This window comes from Bos indicus x Bos taurus, chromosome 28 (assembly GCF_003369695.1).
Source record: "Bos indicus x Bos taurus breed Angus x Brahman F1 hybrid chromosome 28, Bos_hybrid_MaternalHap_v2.0, whole genome shotgun sequence".
Lineage (NCBI taxonomy): Eukaryota > Metazoa > Chordata > Mammalia > Artiodactyla > Bovidae > Bos > Bos indicus x Bos taurus.
This window is the reverse complement of record NC_040103.1, coordinates 8,122,259-8,143,380: the sequence shown is the minus strand read 5'-3', so window position 1 is coordinate 8,143,380 and position 21,122 is coordinate 8,122,259. Positions and strand designations below refer to the sequence as shown.

General features: G+C 41.2%; 1 protein-coding gene across 4 annotated transcripts in view; it reads right to left on the bottom strand.

Moving 5' to 3' along the window:
- The window catches only part of TBCE (tubulin folding cofactor E), an 89,274-nt gene extending 71,732 nt beyond the window's left edge, over window positions 1-17,542 (bottom strand). Inside the window, exon 1 of one of the 4 annotated variants that reach the window (XM_027530944.1) lies at window positions 17,441-17,542. The gene's annotated coding sequence lies outside the window, so the exon portion shown is untranslated. Of the gene's footprint in view, window positions 1-1,935; window positions 1,943-17,429 lie in introns of those variants that run through there. The other 3 variants (XM_027530947.1, XM_027530946.1, XM_027530945.1) reach the window with 3 other exon arrangements.
- Between the last annotated feature and the right edge of the window lie 3,580 nt (window positions 17,543-21,122).

Sequence of the window (21,122 nt, the reverse complement as noted above, 5' to 3'; positions counted from 1 at the left end):
CAAAATGAAAAGTGTTCTGAAGACAGATGGTACTGATAGCTGACCAATAATATAAATGTACTTAACACTGCTACGGAGAAGGCAATGGCAGCCCACTCCAGTACTCTTGCCTGGAGAACCCCATGGACGGAGGAGCCTGGTGGGCTGCAGTCCCTGGGGTCACTAGGAGTCGGACACGACTGAGCGACTTCACTTTCCCTTTTCACTTTCATGCATTGGAGAAGGAAATGGCAACCCACTCCAGCGTTCTTGCCTGGAGAGTCCCAGGGATGGGGGAGCCTGGTGGGCTGCCGTCTATGGGGTCGCACAGAGTGAGACACGACTGAAGCGACTTAGCAGCAGTAGCAGCAACACTACTATACATTTAAAAAAGGTTAAGATGGTAAATTTTATATTGTCTGTATTTTACTAGAATTTTAAAAATAATTTAAAATTTGACCCCCAAATTTTAGATTTTATAGAACTTTGATTCAGCTTTGACTGGGACACTGAATCCTAAAAGTACAGTAATTCTCTGTTTTTAAAATATACTTTCCTGATACCCAAAACACAGTTCGATTCTACTCAACATTTTGTCTGGAGAGACTCAAAAACAGTAGTTTCTTTTCCTGCAACATTCAGGGTCTCCTACTTCACTTGTTTCTTCCTCCTTGTCAATGAGATTTCAAACCAAAGGAATCTTTTCTCTCATTTTGTTTTTTCCAAGAACTTCAGTTCAGTTCAGTCACTCAGTCGTGTCCAACTCTTTGCGACCCCATGAATCGCAGCACGCCAGGCCTCCCTGTCCATCACCAACTCCCAGAGTTCACTCAGACTCACGTCCATCGAGTCAGTGATGCCATCCAGCCATCTCATCCTCTGTCGTCCCCTTCTCCTGCCCCTAATCCCTCCCAGCATCAGAGTCTTTTCCAATGAGTCAACTCTTTGCATGAGATGGCCAAAGTACTGCAGTTTCAGCTTTAGCATCATTCCTTCCAAAGAACACCCAGGGCTGATCTCCTTCAGAATGGACTGGTTGGATCTCCTTTCAGTCCAAGGGACTTGCAAGAATCTTCTCCCACACCACAGTTCAAAAGCATCAATTCTTCGGCGCTCAGCCTTCTTCACAGTCCAACTCTCACATCCATACATGACCACAGGAAAAACCATAGCCTTGACTAGACGGACCTTTATTGGCAAAGTAATGTCTCTGCTTTTGAATATGCTATCTACGTTGGACATAACTTTCCTCCCAAGGAGTAAGCGTCTTTTAATTTCATGGCTGCAGTCACCATCTGCAGTGATTCAAAAAAAAAAAAAAAAAAAAAAATGGTCTTGTCCCTAGGAAGGAAAGGATCTCTGCCAGAATTTAAGATCACTGAAATCGTCCATCACACCTCTATCTTATTTTTGTGCTACTTTTACAATCTGGAGAGCAACAACCTTACTCTCCCTCTTATCGTATGATCTATAGATCTCTTCTTTCTCTCTCTCCTTTTCTCATTTATGCTTAACACTCTAATGCCAATACTCTTGGCTGCAAACAAGTATATGTATCTTCCTGATACACACTATCAATCTCACAAATTTTATGTTGGATTGTTTTGAACAAAGATATATTTCCATTCAAATAATAAGCCTATCCCAGCAAGTTTTAGTGACATTCACAGTACTGCATATATCTTCCCAGAAAGGACCCTTGAGACCACAAGTTCAGTTACTGAGCCTTTGCCACAATGTCTCTTCCTAAATAAAGGGTATGCTATCTCAAAATAAATGTTACATTCATTACCCCTTTGAAATTATAATATTTATTACACCTGCCACCAGAATGTTACTTACTATATTAGTAAAACACACACACAGTGAAGGGACTTCTCTGTCAGACCCGGGGTTACAATTCCGCACTTCCCCTGCAGGCGGCACCAGTTCAGTCCCTGGCTGGGGAACTGAGACCCTGCAGGCAGCACAGAGTGGCCAAGAACAAAACAGAAAACAAACACACATACTATTATACTACCATTTTTAAAGTATTTTGATAACTTTATTTCACAAAAATGGTTTCATATGAAATTCTAGCGTTTGGGTTTGTTTTTTTTTTCCCAGTTCTTTTTAAAAATTTTTTTGGCTGTGCTGGGTCTTCCCAGCTGTGTGCAGGCTTTCACGTGTACTGGGACCCCCAGTACAAAGCACCGACTCCACAGAAGCCTTGGCCAGACCTACCTGCAGGTCTCAGAAGGTCTCCTGGGGAGCAGGGGTTGGCAGTAACTCACCTTGGGGGCAAAAACTGATTGCAGATGCCCCAACGAATACTCACCAGTGTGAACTCTCCCAAAGATCACCATTTTGGCAGCAAGACCCAGGCTCCACTGCTGGGATACCTCAGGACAACCAACCAAAAAGTGGGACACAGTCCCACCCATCAGCAGAAGGTTGCCGAGTCATCCAAAGACAACAGTCACCTATAAACACTCCCACTGAGATGGCCCTGCCCACCAGAGGGACAAGACCCAGCTCCACCCACCTGTGGGCAAGAACCAGTCCCTCCTGCCAGGAAGAATGCACAAGCACAAAGATAAACTTCACCCACCAGGAGGCAGACATCAGAACCAAGAAAAATGACAATCCTGCAGCCTGAGGGACAGAGGCCACACAGAGAAAGTTAAGACAAAATGAGACATCATCAGAGAAATAAACTCTAGAGGAAGCAACAAGGTAAAACCCGCGAAGAACAACTAAGCAGAGTGGAGACAGGCACTCTACCCAAAAAAAAATTCAAAGTGATGACAGTAAAGATGGTCCAAGATCCCAGAAAAAGACGAGGGGCACAGACCAAGAGGATACAACAAACATTTAATAAAGAGCTAGAAGCTTTAAAGAACAAACTGAGATGAACAATATAATAACTGCAATCAAAAGGACACTAAAAGGAATAAACAGAGTAAATGAGACAGAAGAACAAGTGAGTGAGCTGGAAGGCAGAGACTGATGGAAATCACTGCTGTGGAACAGAATAAAGAATGAAAACAAATGAGGACAGTCTAGGAGACCTCTGCTGCTGCTGCTGTGTCGCTTCAGTTGTGTCCGACTCCGTGTGACCCCATAGGTGGCAGCCCACCAGGCTCCCCCGTCCCTGGGATTCTCCAGGCAAGAACACTGGAGTGGGTTGCCACTGCCTTCTCCAATGCATGAAAGTGAAAAATGAAAGTGAAGTCTCTCAGTCATGTCTGACTCTTCACAACCCCATGGACTGCAGCCTACCAGGCTCCTCCGTCCATGGGATTTTCCAGGCAAGAGTACTGGAGTGGGTTGCCATTGCCTTCTCCGAGGAGACCTCTGGGACAGCAATAAATGCACCAACATCTGCAGCACAGGAGTCCTAGAAGGAGGAGAGAGAGAGAAGGCCTGGGAAAATATCTGAAGAGATAATAGTGAAAACTTTCCTAACATGGAAAAAGAAACACTCAAGTCCAGGAAGTGCAGAGAGTCCCAAATAGGATTAACCCAAGGAAGAACACACTGAGACACATGTTAATCAAACTGACAAAAAGAAAATATTAAAAGCAACAATAACATACAAGGGAATCCCCATAGGGTAACAGCTGATTTTTCAGCAGAAACTCTGCAGGCCAGAAGGGACTGGCACAATATATTTAAAGTAACGAAAAGGAAAAACCCACACTCAAGAATACTTTTAACCAGCAAGGCTCTTGTTAAGGTTTGCCAGAGAAATAAAAAACTTCAGAGACAAGCAAAAAGAAAAAAAAAGCTAAGTGAATTCAGTACCACGAAACCAGTTTTACAACAAATGCTAAAGAACTTTTCCATATGGGAAAGAAAATGCTACAATTAGAAACAAAAAAATTATAAATGAGGAAGTTCACTGGTAAAGCCAAACATACAGTAAAGGGAGGAAAACATTCACACATGAATATGGTATCAAGATCAGCAATCATGAGAAGAGAAAACTTCAGATGCAGAATATTGGGAACACATTTGAAATTAAGTGACCAGCAACTTAAAACAATCTAGTATAGTAGACTGCTATATCAAAACCTCATGGTGGGAATTCTCTAGTGGTCCAGTGGTTACCACTCTGTTTTCACTGCAGTGGGTCCAGGTTTGATCCTTGGTCAGGCAACTAAGATCCCACAGCCAAATGGTGTGGCCAAAAAATAAAACAAAACAAAAAAACCTCACAGTAACCACAATCTGAAAACTTACAATAAACACACACAAAAAGAAAAAGGAATCCGAACACAACACTAAAGTCAGTCACCAAATCACAGGAGAACAAAAGAGCAAGGAAAGAAAACAGACCTACAAAAACAAATCCAAAACAATTTAACAAAATGGCAATAAGAAATACCTATTACTAATTATCTTAAACAAAAATGGATTAAATGCTCCAACCAAAAGACACACTGGCTGAATGAATACAAAAACGAGACCCTTATATATGCTCTCTACAAAAGATACACTTCACATCTAGGGACACGTACAGACTGAAAGTGAGGAGATGGAAAAAGGCTTTCTATGCAAATGGAAACCAAAAGAAAGCTGGATAAGCAATACTCATATCAGAGAAAATAAACTTTAAAATAAAAACTGCTATGAGAGACAAAGAAAGACACTACATAATGATCAAGGCATTAGTCCAAGAGCAAGATAAAACAATTCTAAATATATATGCATCCAACACGTGAGTACCTCAAGAATTATGACAAACGTTAAGAGACATAAATGGAGAAATTGACAGTAACACAATAACAGTGGGGGAATTTAATACCCCACTTACATCAACAGACAGACCATGCAGACAGAAAAATCAATAAGGAAACACCAGACTTAAACGACACATTAGGAGGAGAAGACACACAGGAGAAGGGGGCGACAGGATGAGGTGGTTGGGTGGCATCATCAACTCAATGGACATGAGTTGGAGCAAACTCCTGGAGACAGTGAAGGACAGGGAAACCTGGCTTGCGGCAGTCCACGGGGTTGCAAAGAGTCGGACACAACTGAGCGACTGGACAACAACATAGAGCATTCCATGCAAAAGCAGCAGAATACACATTCTTTTCAAGTGAACATGGAACATTGACCAGGACTGACCGCATACTGAGCCACAAAGCAAGCCTTGATAAATTTAAGAAAGCTGAAATCATATCACGCATCTTTTCTAACCACAACGCCATGAGATTAGAAATCAACTGCAAGGAAAAAAAAAAAACTGTAAAGCAACATGGAGGCTAAAGAATATGCTACCAAATGACCAATGGATCACTGAAGAAATCACAGAGGAAATAAAAAAATAGCCAGAGACAAATGAAAACAAAAACATGATCCAAAGACTATGAGACACACTAAAAGCAGTTCTAGGAGGAAAGTTTTCTGAATGTTGAGCTTTAAGCCAACTTTCTCACTCTCCTCTTTCACTTTCATCAAGACTCTATTTAGTTCCTCTTCACTTTCTGCCATAAGAGTGGTGTCATCTGCATATCTGAGGTTATTGATATTTCTCCTGGCAATCTTGATTCCAGCTTGTGCTTCCTCCAGCCCAGCGTTTCTCTTGATGGACTCTGCATATAAGTTAAATAAGCAGGGTGACAATATACAGCCTTGACGTACTCCTTCCCCTATTTGGAACCAGTCTGTTGTTCCATGTCCAGTTCTAACTGTAAACGAAGATCATGGCATCTGGTCCCATCACTTCATGGGAAACAGATGGGGAAACAGTGGAAACAGTGTCAGACTTTATTTTTTTGGGCTCCAAACTCACTGTAGATGGTGATTTCAGCCATGAAATTAAAAGACGCTTACTCCCTGGAAGGAAAGTTATAACCAACCTAGATAGTACACTGAAAAGCAGAAACATTACTTTGCCAACAAAGGTCCATCTAGTCAAGGCTATGGTTTTTCCTGTGGTCATGTATGGATGTGAGAGTTGGACTGTGAAGAAAGCTGAGCGCCGAACAATTGATGCTTTTGAACTGTGGTGTTGGAGAAGACTCTTGAGAGTCCCTTGGACTGCAAGGAGATCCAACCAGTCCATTCTGAAGGAGATCAGCCCTGGGATTTCTTTGGAAGGAATGATGCTAAAGCTGAAACTCCAGTACTTTGGCCACCTCATGCGAAGAGTTGACTCGTTGGAAAAGACTCTGATGCTGGGAGGGATTGGGGGCAGGAGGAGAAGGGGACAACAGAGGACGAGATGGCTGGATGGCATCACTGACTCGATGGACGTGAGTCTGGATGAACTCCGGGAGTTGGTGATGGACAGGGAGGCCTGGCGTGCTGGGATTCATGGGGTCACAAAGAGTCAGACACGACTGAGTGACTGAACTGAACTGAGGAGGGAAGTTTATGGCCATACAATCTTACTTCAGGAAAAAAGAAAAATCCCAAATAAACAACCTACACGTACATCTAAAGCAACTAGATAAGGAAGAACAAATTCTAAAGTTAGTAGAAGGAAAGAAATCATAAATATCAGAGCAGAAATAAATGAAATACAGACAAGGAAAACAACAGAAAAGATCAATGACACTAAATGCTGGTTCTTCGAAAAGACAAACAGACCCGATAAACCTTTAGCCAGACTCATCAGGAAAAAACGGGAGAGTTCAAGTCAATAAAATCAGAAATGAAAACTGAGGAGTTAGAACTACCACCACAGAAATAAAAAGGATCACGAGAGACTACTAAACCAAACATATATATATATATATATATATGCCAATAAAATGAACAACACAGAAGAAATGGACAAATTCTTGGAAAGGTATAATCTTCTGAGACTGAACCAGGAAGAAACAGAAAATATAAACAGACCTATCACAAGGACTGAAATTGAAATAATGATTAAAAGACTTTCAATAAACAGGGGCTTCCCTGGTAAGATAAGACTATCCCTTATCCCTGGATAACTCTGCACTCGATGCAGGGGCCCAGGTTCAATCCCTGGTCAGTGAACTAGATCCATGTGCCACAACCAAGAGCTGGTGCAGCCTAAATAAATAAAAATTTTAAAAAGAAAAAAAAAACTCTTTACAAACAAAAGTCCAGGACAAGATGGCTTCACAGAAGAATTTTATCACACATTTAGAAAAGAGTTAATACCTCCTGCAGTACAGGAGGGGCTAGCGGCAGTTGGGCAGCGCAGGAGTGGCGAGCAGCAGAGAGGAGATATCCCATGTCCAAGGTCAGGAGCGGTGGCCGTGGGGACATACCCCAAGTCCAAGGTAAACAGAAGAGGCTTCACTTTCCTGGAGCAGCCGTGAAGAGAAACACCACGTCCAAGGTAAGAGAAACCCAAGTAAGATGGTAGGCGCTGAGGGAGGGCATAAGAGGGCAGACAGACTGAAACCACAATCACAGACAATTAGCCAATCTGATCACATGGACCACAGCCTTGTGTAACTCAATGAAACTAAGCCATGCCGTGTGGGGCCACCCAAGACGGACGGGTCATGGTGGAGAGGTCTGACAGAATGTGGTCCACTGGAGAAGGGAATGGCAAACCACTTCAGTATTCTTGCCATGAGAACCCAAGAACAGTAATGAAAAGGCAAAAAGATAGGACACTGAAAGATGAACTCCCCAGGATGGCAGGTGCCCAATATGATACTGGAGATCAGTGGAGAAATAACTTAAGAAAGAATGAAGGGATGGAGCCAAAGCAAAAAACAACACCTGGTTGTGGATGTGACTGGTGATAGAAGCGAAGTTCAATGCTGTAGAGAGCAATATTGCATAGGAACCTGGAATGTCAGGTCCATGAATCAAGGCAAATTGGAAGTGGTCAAACAGGAGAGTGAACGTCAACATTGTAGGAATCAGCGAACTAAAATGGGCTGGAATGGGTGAATTTAAGTCAGATGACCATTATGTCTACTACTGTGGGCAAGAATCCCTTAGAAGAAATGGAGTAGCCATCATGGTCAACAAAAGAATCTGAAATGCAGTACTTGGATGCAATCTCAAAAACGACAGAATGATCTCTGTTTGTTTCCAAGGCAAACCATTCAATATCATGGTAATCCAAGCCTATGCCCCACCAATAAAGCTGAAGAAGCTGAAGTTGGACAGTTCTATGAAGACCTACAAGACCTTTTAGAACTAACACCCAAAAAAGATGTCCTTTTCATTATAGGGGACTGGAATGCAAAACTAAAAAAAGAAAGTCAGGAAACACCTGGAGTAACAGGCAAATTTGGCCTTGGAGTACAGAATGAAGCAGGGCAAAGACTAATAGAGTTTTGCCAAGAGAACACACTGGTCATAGCAAACACCCTCTTCCAACAACATAAAAGAAGACCTTACACATGGACATCACCAGATGGCCAACACTGAAATCATATTGATTATATTCTTTGCAGCCAAAGATGGAGAAGCTCTATACACTCAGTAAAAACAAGACGGGACCTGACTGTGGCTCAGATCATGAACTCTTTATTGCTAAATTCAGACCTAAATTGAGGAAAGTGGGGGAAACCACCAAACCATTCAGGTGTGACCTAAGTCAAATCGCTTATGATTATACAGTGGAAGTGCCAAATAGATTTAATGGATTAGATCTGATAGACAGAGTGCCTGATGAACTATGGAATGAGGTTTGTGATATTGTACAGGAGACAGGGATCAAGACCATCCACAGGAAAAAGAAATGCAAAAAAGCAAAATGGCTGTCTGGGGAGGCCTTACAAATAGCTGTGAAAAGAAGGGAAGCGAAAAGCAAAGGAGAAAAGGAAAGATATAAGCATCTGAATGCAGAGTTCCAAGAATAGCAAGGAGAGATAAGAAAGCCTTCTTCAGCGATCAATGCAAACAAATAGAGGAAAACAACAGATTGGGAAAGACTAGAGATCTCTTCAAGAAAATTAGAGATACCAAGGGACCATTTCATGCAAAGATGGGCTCAATAAAGGACAGAAATGGTATGGACCTGACAGAAGGAGAAGATATTAAGAAGAGGTGGCAAGAATACACAGAAGAACTGTATAAAAAAGATCTTCATGACCCAGATAATCACAATGGTGTGATCACTCACCTAGAGCCACACATCCTGGAGTGTGAAGTCCAGTGGGCCTTAGGAAGCATCACTACAAACAAAGCTAGTGGAGGTGATGGAATTCCAGTTGAGCTATTTCAAACCCTGAAAGATGATGCTGTGAAAGTGCTGCACTCAACATGCAAGTGGACACAGGACTGGAAAAGGTCTGTTTTCATTCCAATCCCAAAGAAAGGCAATGCCAAAGAATGCTCAAACTACCGCACAATTGCACTCATCTCACACGCTAGTAAAGTAATGCTCAAAATTCTCCAAGCCAGGCTTCAGTAATATGTGAACCGTGAACTTCCTGATGTTCAAGCTGGTTTTAGAAAAGGCAGAGGAACCAGAGATCAAATTGCCAACATTCGCTGCATCATGGGAAAAGCAAGAGAGTTCCAGAAAAACATCTATTTCTGCTTTATTGACTATGCCAAAGCCTTTGACTGTGTGGATCACAATAAACTATGGAAAATTCTGAGAGAGATGAGAATACCAGACCACCAGACCTGACTCTTGAAAAACCTGTATGCAGGTCAGGAAGCAACAGTTAGAACTGGACATGGAACAGACTGGTTACAAATAGGAAAAGAAGTATATCAAGGCTGTATATTGTCACCCTGCTTATTTAACTTCTATGCAGAGTACATCATGAGAAACACTGTGCTGGAAGAAGCACAAGCTGGAATCAAGATTGCCAGGAGAAATATCAATAACCTCAGATATGCAGATGACACCACCCTTATGGCAGAAAGTGAAGAGGAACTAAAAAGCCTCTTGATGAAAGTGAAAGAGGGGAGTGAAAAGGTTGGCTTAAAGCTCAACATTCAGAAAACTACAATCAAGGCATCCGGTCCATCACTTCATGGCAAATAGATAGGGAAACAGTGGAAACAGTGACAGACTTTATTTTTCTGGGCTTCAAAATCACTGCAGATGGCGACTGCAGCCATGAAATTAAAAGATGCTTACTCCTTGGAAGGGAAGTTATGACCAACCTAGGCAGCAAAAAGCAAAGATTTTACTTTTTTTTATTAAAAAGCAAAGATCTTACTTTGGTAACAAAAGTTCGTGTAGTCAAGGATATGGTTTTTCCAATAGTCATGTATGGATGTGAGAGTTGGACTATAGGGAAAGCTGAGTGTTGAAGAATTGATGCTTTTGAACTGTGGTGTTGGAGAAGACTCTTGAGAGTCCCTTGGACTGCAAGGAGATGCAACCAGTCCATCCTAAAGGAGATCAGTCCTGGGTGATCATTGGAAGGTCTGATGTTGAAGCTGAAACTGCAATATTTTGGCCATCTGATGTGAAGAGCTGACTCACTGGAAAAGACCCTGTTGCTGGGAAAGATTGAGGGCAGGAGAAGGGGACGATAGAGGATGAGATGGTTGGATGGCATCACTGACTCAATGGACATGAGTTTGGGTGGGCTCCGGGAGTTGGTGTTGGCCAGGGAGGCCTGGCGTGCTGCAGCTCACTGGGTCGCGAAGAGTCAGACACAACTGAGCGACTGGACTGAACTGAATACCAATCCTTTTGAAACTCTTACAAAAGCTTGCAGAGGAAGGAATACCCCCAAATTCATTATATTAGGCCACCACCACTGATGCAAAAACCAGACAAAGATACCACACAAAAAAAGAAAATTAGAAGCCTGTATCACTGATGAACATAGATGCAAAAATCCTTAACAAAATACCAGCAAACTGAACCCAACAATGCATTAAATAGATCATACACTAGATTATTAAGTGAGATTTATTCCTGGGATGAAGCATTTTTCAATATCTGCAAAACAATCAGGGTGATACACCACATTAACAAATTGAAGAACAAAAACCATATGATAATCTCAACAGAGAAAATGCTTGTAATAAAATTCAACTTATTCATTCATGATAAAAACTCTTCAGAAAGTGGACATAGAGGGAACTTATCTCCACATAATAAAAGTCATATATGACAAGCCCATGACTAACATCATTCTCAATGGTGAAAAGCAGAAAGCCTTTCCTCTAAGATCAGGAACAAGACAAGGATATCCACTCTTTCCGCTTTTACTCAACATACTTTTGAAGTCCTAGCCACAGCAATCAGAGAAGAAAAAGTAAATAAATAAAAGGAGCCCAAATTGGAAAAGAAGTAAAACTGTAACTGTAGATGACATCAGTTTAGTTCAGTTGCTCAGTCGTGTCCAATTCTTACCATACATATGAAATCATAAAGATGCTACCAGAAAACTACTGAGCTAATTAATGCAGTTGGTAAAGTTGCAGGATACGAAATTCATACACAGAAGGGCTTCTCTGGCAGTCCAGTGGTCACGACTCCGTGCTTCCACTGCCAGGGGCATGGGCTTAATCCCTGGTTGAGGAAGCTACGATCATATCTGCTGTGCAGCACATCCAAAAAACACAAACGAACATACAAAGAAATCTAAATTAATACACAAAAGTCTGTTGCATTCTATACACTAGTGAAAGAGAAATTAAGGAAATAATCCCATTTATCACGACATCAAAAGAATAAAATACTTAGGAATAAAACTACTAAAGGAGGCAAAAAACCTGTACTCTAAAAACTATATGATGATGATGAAAGGAACTGAAGGTGGTGGGGCTGGGGGCGGTGGGAGAAAAAGAAAACATTGAAGATGACACAGAAAAATATACCATGTTCTTGGATTGAAGAATCAATTCAGTTAAAATGACTATACTACCCAAGGCAATCTTCACACTCAATGCAATTGCCATCAAATTACCAATGGCATCTTTCACAGAACTAGAACAAAAATTTTTGAAATCTGTATGGAAACACAAAAGACCAGTAATAGCTAAAATGATTCTGAGAAAGAAAAACAAAGGTGGAAGAATCAGGCTCCCTGATTTTAGAAAATGCTATAGCAATTAAAAGAGTACGGATGGCACTGGCATAAAAACAGCAATAGAGAACCACAGACCCGGACAGAAAGTCCAGTAACAGAGGTCTCCCTGATGGCTCAGTGGTGAAGAACCCACCTGCCAATGCAGCGTTTGATCCTCGGTCCAGGAAAACCCACATGCTGCAGTGCAACTCAGTCCATGCAACACAGCGACTGAGCCAGCACACCCCAACAACAGAGACCACACAGTGAGAAGCCTGTGCACCCCAACTGGAGAGAAGCCCATTCAGCAACAAAGATTCAGCAGAGCCAAAATAAAAAAACAGCTTTTGCAGAGCAAAAGAAATCATAAACAAAACGAAAAGACAACCCACAAAATGGGAGAAAATATTTGCAAATGAGACAACTGACAAGGGATTAATCTCCAAAATATATAAACAGTTCATGTAGCTTTATGTATTAAAAAAAAAAAAGAGTCCAATCAAAAAATTGGCAGATCTAAATAGACATTTCTCCAAAGACACACATATGGCCAAAAAGCACATGAAAAGAGGCTCAACGTCTCTAATTATTAGAGAAATGCAAATCAACTCACAGCTATCAGCATGGCCATCAAAGAGTCTATAAACAGGGACTTCCCAGGTGGTCCCGTGGTTAAGAATGGGCCTGTCAATGCAGGTGACATGGGTTTGATCCCTGGTCTGGGAAGATCCCACATGCCGCAGAGCACCTAAGTCCATGTGGCACAACTACTAAGCCCACGTGCTGCACGGCATGAAGCCCACACCCCCTAGAGGCCATGCTCTGCAACAAGAAAAGACACCACAATGAGGTCCATGCACGGCACCCGGAGAAAGCCCACAGGCAGCAACAAAGACTCAGCACAGCCAAAAATAAATACATAAATATATATTTTTAAAGTCTACAAACAGTAAATGCTAGAGAGTGTGGAGAAAAGGGAACCTCCCGACACTGTTGTTGGGAATGTAAATTGGTACAATTATAGAGAACAGTATGGAGTTTCCTTTAAAAAACTAAAAATAAGCCTATCGTATGATCAAGCAATGCCACTCCTGGAATGTATCTGGCTGTCCTCAGTCGCATCTCACTCTTTGCGACCGTATGGACTGTAGCCCACCAGGCTCCTCTGTCCATGCGATTTCCCAAGCAAGAATACTGGAATGGGTTGTCATTTCCTCCTCCAGGGGTCTTTCCTGATCCCGGGACTGAACCTGTGTCTCCTGCGTCTCCTGCACTGGCAGGCAGATTTTTCACCACTGAGCCTCCTGGGAAGCCCATGTATATGGAAAAAACTATCATTTGAAAAGATATATGCATACAGTGTTCATAGCAGCACTATTTCAGTTCAGTTGCTCAGTTGTGTCCAACTCTTTGTGACCCCGTGGACTGCAGCATTCCGGCTTCCCTGTTCATCACCAACTCTCAGAGCTTGCTATAAGTCATGGCCATTAAGCCGGTGATGCCATCCAACCACTATAGTTAAAAGACACGGAAGCAACCTAAATGACCACTGACAGAGGAATGGATAAATGAGATGTGGTACATACAGGCAACGGAGTATTCTTCAGCCATAAAAAGGATGAAACAATGCCACTTGCAGCAACATGGATGAACCTATGTATCATCAAACTAAGTGAACTAAGTCAGACAGAAATACTATATCCTATATCCTGTGTGGAATCTAAAAATAAAATGATACAAATGAACTTATTTACAAAACAAAAACAGAACTCCAGACTCTGAAAATAAACTTATGGTTACCAGAGGGGAAAGGAAGAGGGAGAGAGAAAGAAGAATCTGAAAAAGGACAGATGTATAACTGAATCAGGTGCTATACGCCTGAAACTAATACAACACTGTAAATCAACTAAATTCTTATATACAATAAAAATTTAATTAAAAAAAAGAATAATGGTAGTTGACATGGGGAAGTCTAATTCCAGTGAGCCTCTTCCACCCGTAGGTACTGATTCAGTTACCACATCTCCTACCTTGTTTAGCCACCAAGGGATCCAAAACGATGTTTGATGCCCAACAGAAACAGTGAGAACACTGGCATTTTGTGAATTAATTTTAGAAAAAAGCTTTTCAATACGTATTGTTATCTTTCTAAACATATTTGCTGTATCTTTCCTGCTATTTGTTCCAAATTGTATTAAAATAATTTAGCATGAGGTCTGAAGTATCATTCACACACTGATACTTATAAAGTAGAAAACAACATCAATAGCAAACATGCTGCACTGAGATTCAGGCGCTCCAGGTAGTAATCCTGGTTCAGGCACTTACAAGCTATGAATTCTGACACTCATTAACCTTTCTGTCACCAAGATTATAAGTAGAAGACAGTCTCTTGTAAGGAACTTAAGAGTTTAATTAGGAGAGATAACTAACAGTAAACAATTAAGACCTAGAATTAGTAATGTAAGGGTCAAATTCAGTAACTGTGAAGAAACAGGAGGGTTAAGAGTGAGACAGACTCCATGTGGAAACCATTCTGATTAAGCTGATGGAAATCTGCAGCAGAAATTGAGAACAAGCTTTCCAGGTTGTGAAACCTGATAGGGTTTCACTGATTGGAGATTCAGGATGGGAAACTACAGAAAGTGGGAATACAACACCTTTGAATAGTATGGGCAAAAAGGACCACCTAAAATGTAACAACTTCTGAGTTTTAACAGCCCAATTTTAAAGAAACCCACCTGTGGTCCTTTTTAAAAAGAAATTTAATTGTTGTAAAATAAACATACCATAAAATTTATTACTTTAACCATTTTTAAGTGCACAGTTCAGTACATTATATACATTCACCCACTGCTGTGCAATCACCAAAATTTTTTTGTCTTGCAAAATTGAAAATCTATATCCATTAAACAACTCCCATAACCTCCTCTCCCCAGGTCCCACCTTCCATTTCTATTAACTTGCCTACTCTAAATACGTCAGAAAAGTCAAAGCATACAGTTATCTTTTGGTGACCAGCTTACTTCACTTAGCATGATGTCCTGCTGTCCTCTATGCACATCATACCTGATGTCAAAGACCATGTCAAAGTTCTGCTACATCCTCACAGTATTCCTTGGCCCTCACACACTGAATTGTCTCACATCATTTTAAGTAGTGCCTCCAAAAGCTTTAGGTTTCTGAAGAGGCTGCAGACACGTTTTCTGTCTCAAACACCAATGACTTAAATCCACACCAAACCTACAATTTTTATGACACAGCTATACAACTATATGAAACAGAACTAATAAAATGAATGAACCAGGTTGTGCCTTTTCTCCACATACTTTCAAATACTACCAAATCTTCCCATATAACTCTTCCACAAATTCATTCCATCTGCTCCTAATAACCAGCAAACTGTTAAAATTCCCTTTCTGGTAGTCTCTACCTGCTTTCTGGGCAATATTCATTTCATAATAATATCTACCATATTTTCTAGTGGACTCTTTTGCACATTTCAGAGCAAAAACGTAAGGGAGGAAAAGTATTGTATATTTAAAAACAAAACTTTGAGTGCTAAGTATACAGTAAATATTTTATTAACGTATATGACAAATTTACTTTGTAATAAACCAAAAAGGAAAAAATAAAGACCACCAGAAAATAGTAACAACTACTAGTTTTATTGAATATTTACATCTTACAAAAATAAATACTGAGCTGATCCAGGAAGCCTGTTAAAAAACCAGTAACTTACAGGTAAAAACAATACAGTTTTGCAAAGCTTTCCGATCAGTTTCAATTATGCACAGTAAAATTAAAATTAACTACATTAATTTTAAACCACAATAAAATTAAAATTAACCACTGTAAGAACAGAAATAAAGTATATAGAATAATGTATCTTCAAACAAGTAGAAGGAAAAAGAGAAGATAAAACCTCAATTCAAAAAAAGGCAAGGAAAGAGAAAGAAAAAGGGCAGAGAGTACAAATTATAAAATGGCAAAAAAAGGTTTTTCAACAATTATAAAGAGCCCACTAAAAGCCAGGTATTGTTTTAAGCACTAGGGATACAGCTGTAAACAAAATACAGAAAAATAACAGCTCTCATACATAAGCTTCTATGGTTGTGGGGTAAACATTGCTGAGCCAGAGAAATGAACCAATCCCACAGCGGGTCATATGGTGATATGCAGGAGGAGGATGGGTACAATAGAAATGTAAGGGAAGGCTATGCCAGGGAAGTCCTCACTGAAAAGGTAAAGTTAAAAAAAATATATGAAGGAGGTAAGGGATTAAGCCCTGTGGACATTCAGACAAAGGAATTCCAAGTGTGAATATCCTGAGGTTAGGATGTGCCTGAGGCACCCGAATAAAGGGGGAGAGGAGCTGGAGATTAGATCAGAGATATAGCAAGGGCGGGATCAGAAAGCACCTTGAGGGTCGTTCTAAAGAATCTGGCTTTCAATCTGAGTGAAATGGGAAGTCCATGGAGACTTTTGTGAGAGGGAGATAATCTGATTTTTTTTTTTTTAAGAAGAATCACTAGATGTGATGGAAAGGCTGAAATAAGAAAAAGCAGATTGGTTAGGTGTCTACTGCAGGAATCCAGGTGAAAGATAGCTGCAATTTCGATAAGGGGAGGTGGTAAGAAGGGCTTGGGCCTCTGGATAGATTCTGAAGGCTGAGTTCTTGGATTTGCTGCTGATAGGTTAAATGTGTGTGAGAAAGAGATGAGTCAAGGATGACTCAAAAGGTTGTGGCTTGAACAAATACCTCAGAAATGACTTTGAATATAAGTACAGTAAGGCTGCCAGTCAAAAGGCACAGACTGTCCACTTAGATTAAAAAAAAATACCCAGCAATATGTTATTTTATTATAAAAGTATACAAAAAGGTTAAAACTAAAAAAGATGAAAAAAGCTGAGACAAATAACAAACAACAGTCCTCATGGCTATATTAACGCGAGACAAGAGAAGTCTGTACTCTTAATCTGTCTACTCTTTCTGTAACAGTTTGGCATTTGTGAGTCCTGTTTTCACAACGGGACTGTAGTTTCTTTAGGGACAGGGATACCACACCCTCATCTGGATCCATCCACAACCTAGAACAGTCCTCTTGTCAGCAGCGAACAGTAGGTAAAACTTGTAAATACGTTCTCCACCCACTTAACATTAGTTCTCCTACATCATAAATGTTAAAGCATTTAAAAGGTCAGTTGGTTCTCTAACCTGACACCAAGTCGTGGGTCGCCTGTACCATTTTCACCTATTTCCAAGTGACAAGTCAACAGGCTTTTCCGTGAAGTGCAATGCAGTGTGCCCCGCTCGCCCGCAACCAGGCCCGAGACCCCGCCCGCCCTCGCAAATGCAAGGGGATTCGGTCAAAGACTTAAGTGCAGATGGATTCGGTCAAAGCCTCAAGAAGCAGACCACGCCCGGCAATCTTGGAAGTTTCTAAGAAAGGGGAAAAAGACCGAGAGCCCTGCACGGTTGCACGGGTCACGAGCCAGCTAGCATTGCATGCTTCCTCCGCTACCCAGACTCACCCCAAGCTCACCTGCCTGCAGCCAGCCAGGGTGATCTGAGCGACAGCCCCTGGCACGCGCTTTGCCCCAAGGCAGCTTCCGGCTCTGGTCGGAAGTGCTCCTTTAGGAAGACAGGAAGTCCCGCCCCCGGGGACGGGAGCTGCGGCAGCTGAATCTCAGCGCTGAATATCAGCTCAAGAGTCTGGGTAGCCGGAGGTGTGGTCAGCCCGCCCAAAGCCAGCCAAACACTCGGCCCCTGGGCTGACCCCGCGATGCCCCCTAAACTTGGGATAACGGAAAGAAGGATCGCGCTCTTTCCAGTTTACTAGTTATCACGGAAGCGAGTTACAAGTCCCGTATGAGATTCAGTTCCATGTTCGTGGGGAATTTACCATATAGGAAGTCTGAGGTGGTCATAGAAAAGAAACTAGTGTTGATGCCTCAAACGCTAGGGGAAAAAAATTTAACGGGCTGAATCGTAAGGCAGAATGAAAGTAAACGCAGTAATAGAAAAAGAAAATTCCATAGACATGTTAATTTCTAACAGTTTTCTCATATCTCAAGAGTTGTGAAGATCAAATGCTGCTGCTGCTGCTAAGTCTCTTCAGTCGTGTCCGACTCTGTGCGACCCCATGGACGGCAGCCCACCAGGCTCCTCCAGCCATGGGATTTTCCAGGCAAGAGTACTGGAGTGTGGTGCCATTGCCTGCTCCGGAAGATCAAATGAGATGACGGATAAATAAAAGTTTCCCCGTCGCGGAGTCTGGTACATGATTAAAGCGTATCATGTCCATAGTATAGTTATTGCTTTTAAAAGGCCTTTATTCCAACCAAAGAGAAACTGAATAACACTTCAGGGGGCTAGCCTTCAAGCTGAATGTCAAAATTAAACAGAATTTCAACACATAGAGATGCCCCTTATGAAGCTGTAAAAACTGCTTTTGTTGATTAATGAAAGGACATAGGCTAAGAAACCATGTTCCAAAAACAAACTTCCAGAAGCTTTGTTGTGTGAAATCATATCAGTAATCATGGAATATCGTATATCTGCCTGGCAGAGCTGAGTCCTGGGGATCATTCTGACACTTTGCCAACCCAGGCATACTGCTTCAAATAAGGTATTTTCAAATGTAACATTCCACATTTAACTTTATATTAATAGTTTTTGAGAACACATGACCCTGGAGTCAACTTCATAGCTCAAGCCTGAGCTTAATTCTTATCTACACTCCACCAAATTCTATGCTATGTCCGCTTTTTCCTGTCCCCCCCCCTTTTTTTTTGAGTTAAACTCCTCCAATTCCTCTGGTGTGTGGTTTTCCTTATTTCAGCAACTTAATAAATTTTGTTAGACTACAGGTTTGACACAGATGGCTTTATCAGATAGGCTTTATCACTGTTTATTTTGATTAAGCCTCCTGCACTCATGAAGGTTGGAGGATACCTGCTGCTGCTGCTGCTAAGTCGCTTCAGTCGTGTCCGACTCTGTGCGACCCCATAGACGGCAGCCCACCAGGCTTCCCCGTCCCTGGGATTCTCCAGGCAAGAATACTGGAGTGGGTTGCCATTTCCTTCTCCAATGCATGAAGGTGAAAAGTGAAACTGAAGTCGCTCAGTCCTGTCCGACTCTGAGCGACCCCATGGACTGCAGCCTACAGGGCTCCTCCGTCCATGGGATTTTCCAGGCAAGAGTACTGGAGTAGGGTGCCATCGCCTTCTCCATGGAGGATACCATTGATCCCAATTTAGACAAAAACTGAAGCAGAATAAAGATAAGTTATTTACTGACATTCATCTGTGTCCTGAGAAGAGCTGTGCCCTTTTTTTAAGTTATCTTTTGGTAGAGAATGACCACAGTTTTTGAAAATTATTGGCATCCACCAAATTCAAACCAGCCCCATGGATACAGAAGCATGCATATTCCCTTTCTTTGTAAAATATTTCCTGTCTCCACTGAGTTGTGACAACAGTTCCCTGGTTTTGCCTAGAATGAAAGAATGACACTTCTCTGCCTTCAGTCCCTTTCTCTAGACAGTGATCCTGTACACTTCTCCCTCAACCATGTCGTCTTTTTGAAATGTTTTCTCTGCTAAATTTTCCCCTGAAAGAGATCTCTACATTCTGTCTCTCATTCCTCACCCTCCTCTCACTTTAATCCTTTTTAGCCTGCACTTCTGGCTTCTCTTTTCCCTCCAGTTCTTCCACAGTTATCTTTCAAATATCAACACTAACTTCAGGTCATCAAGGTGATTTTTTAGTCCTCATATCCCTTGATTTCTCAATAGAACAGGTTGATAGGGTTACTTACCCACCTTTGCTGTAAAAATCATATTTAAAGCACTGTATCAAAAGAACACAAACTTATAAATGCAATTCATTTTGAGTATCATCATTCATGCATCAAGTCAGTAAGTGCCAGTTCTGCACCAAACACTATTTTTAGACACTAGAGGTCTAGCAGAGAAAAAGAGATGCAATGTTCCAGTCCTGGAAAAAAATGTATGTCTTAATGGTATGAGGCAGATGACACATAAATAAAAAAAATAAGATAATTTCAGATTGTGTGAGGTGCAATTAAAAAAAAATAGATGGTTCAGTGATAATGTTAGCAACTGAAAGTAGGAAAGTAAGGGGAGGATAACTTTCAAGGTGACATTTGAACTGACAACTGCAAGATAAGAAGGATCGAACAAGGTAAAAAAAAGAAAAAATAAACTGGAAGAAGATCCTTCTAGTTCTACAGGATAACAGAAGGGGGAGGCAGGGTTGAGGGAGGGTTAAGAGGGTCATTCATGGGGAATTTCCCTGTGGTCAATGGTTAGGACTCGGTGCTTTCACTGCCGGGGCCTGGGTTACATCTCGTGATGGAGAACTAAGATCTTGCAAGCTGCAGGGCCAAAAAAAAAAAAAAAAGGGAGTCAGTTATGAGCTGTTGTAGTCATTTCATCTAGGGCACAAAAGGAAATGGTGGCTTAAGCCAGAAAAGTTGAAGCAGACTGGAAGACTGTCGAGTCGCAGCTACTGAGAAGTCATATAATATGAGAAGACAGAACTATTCACTAGATTTCACAAAATAAATGTCAGTGTCATTATCAAGAGCAATTTTGGTAGAGTAGTGGCGTCAGAAGCCAGACTTTAGTGGAAAGGAGGTTGAGGGAGCACAGTTCAAAGAAGAGACCTTCTAATTGCCTACTGATCGAACATTTTTCAGTTAATGTCCTATTGGGTATCTCTACTGCATTATATCAATACTTTAATGGTTCACTTCTTGAAACCACATAGTTTCTTTCCAGTGGTTATTTTTTCCTTTTTCTTTTGTTGATGTTGTTGCCGTTGTTGACAGGGAGTGAAGTCACTTTGGAAATCTGATGACAGCTATCCACATATGTGCAAACTTTGTATATAATTTCACGGAGTTAATTAATCCTTTAAAGATTGTTAATGGGCCCCAGAGAACCATCAAGTGCAGATTAAGAATGTCAACTAGCTGTTCTCTTCTTCCTTCATGGTTGCCTCATTCCATTAACTGCTCCCTCCTTGATAACTGTCCTTATGGTACATACTCTCTCAGTGACTACATCTACTTTCTTGATTTTTTTTTTATTGGGACCATGATACCTATTTTACTTAAAAAAAAATTACTGAACTCAAGTTGATTTACAATGTTAATTTCTGTGTACAGCAATATATATATATATACATTCTTTTCCATAT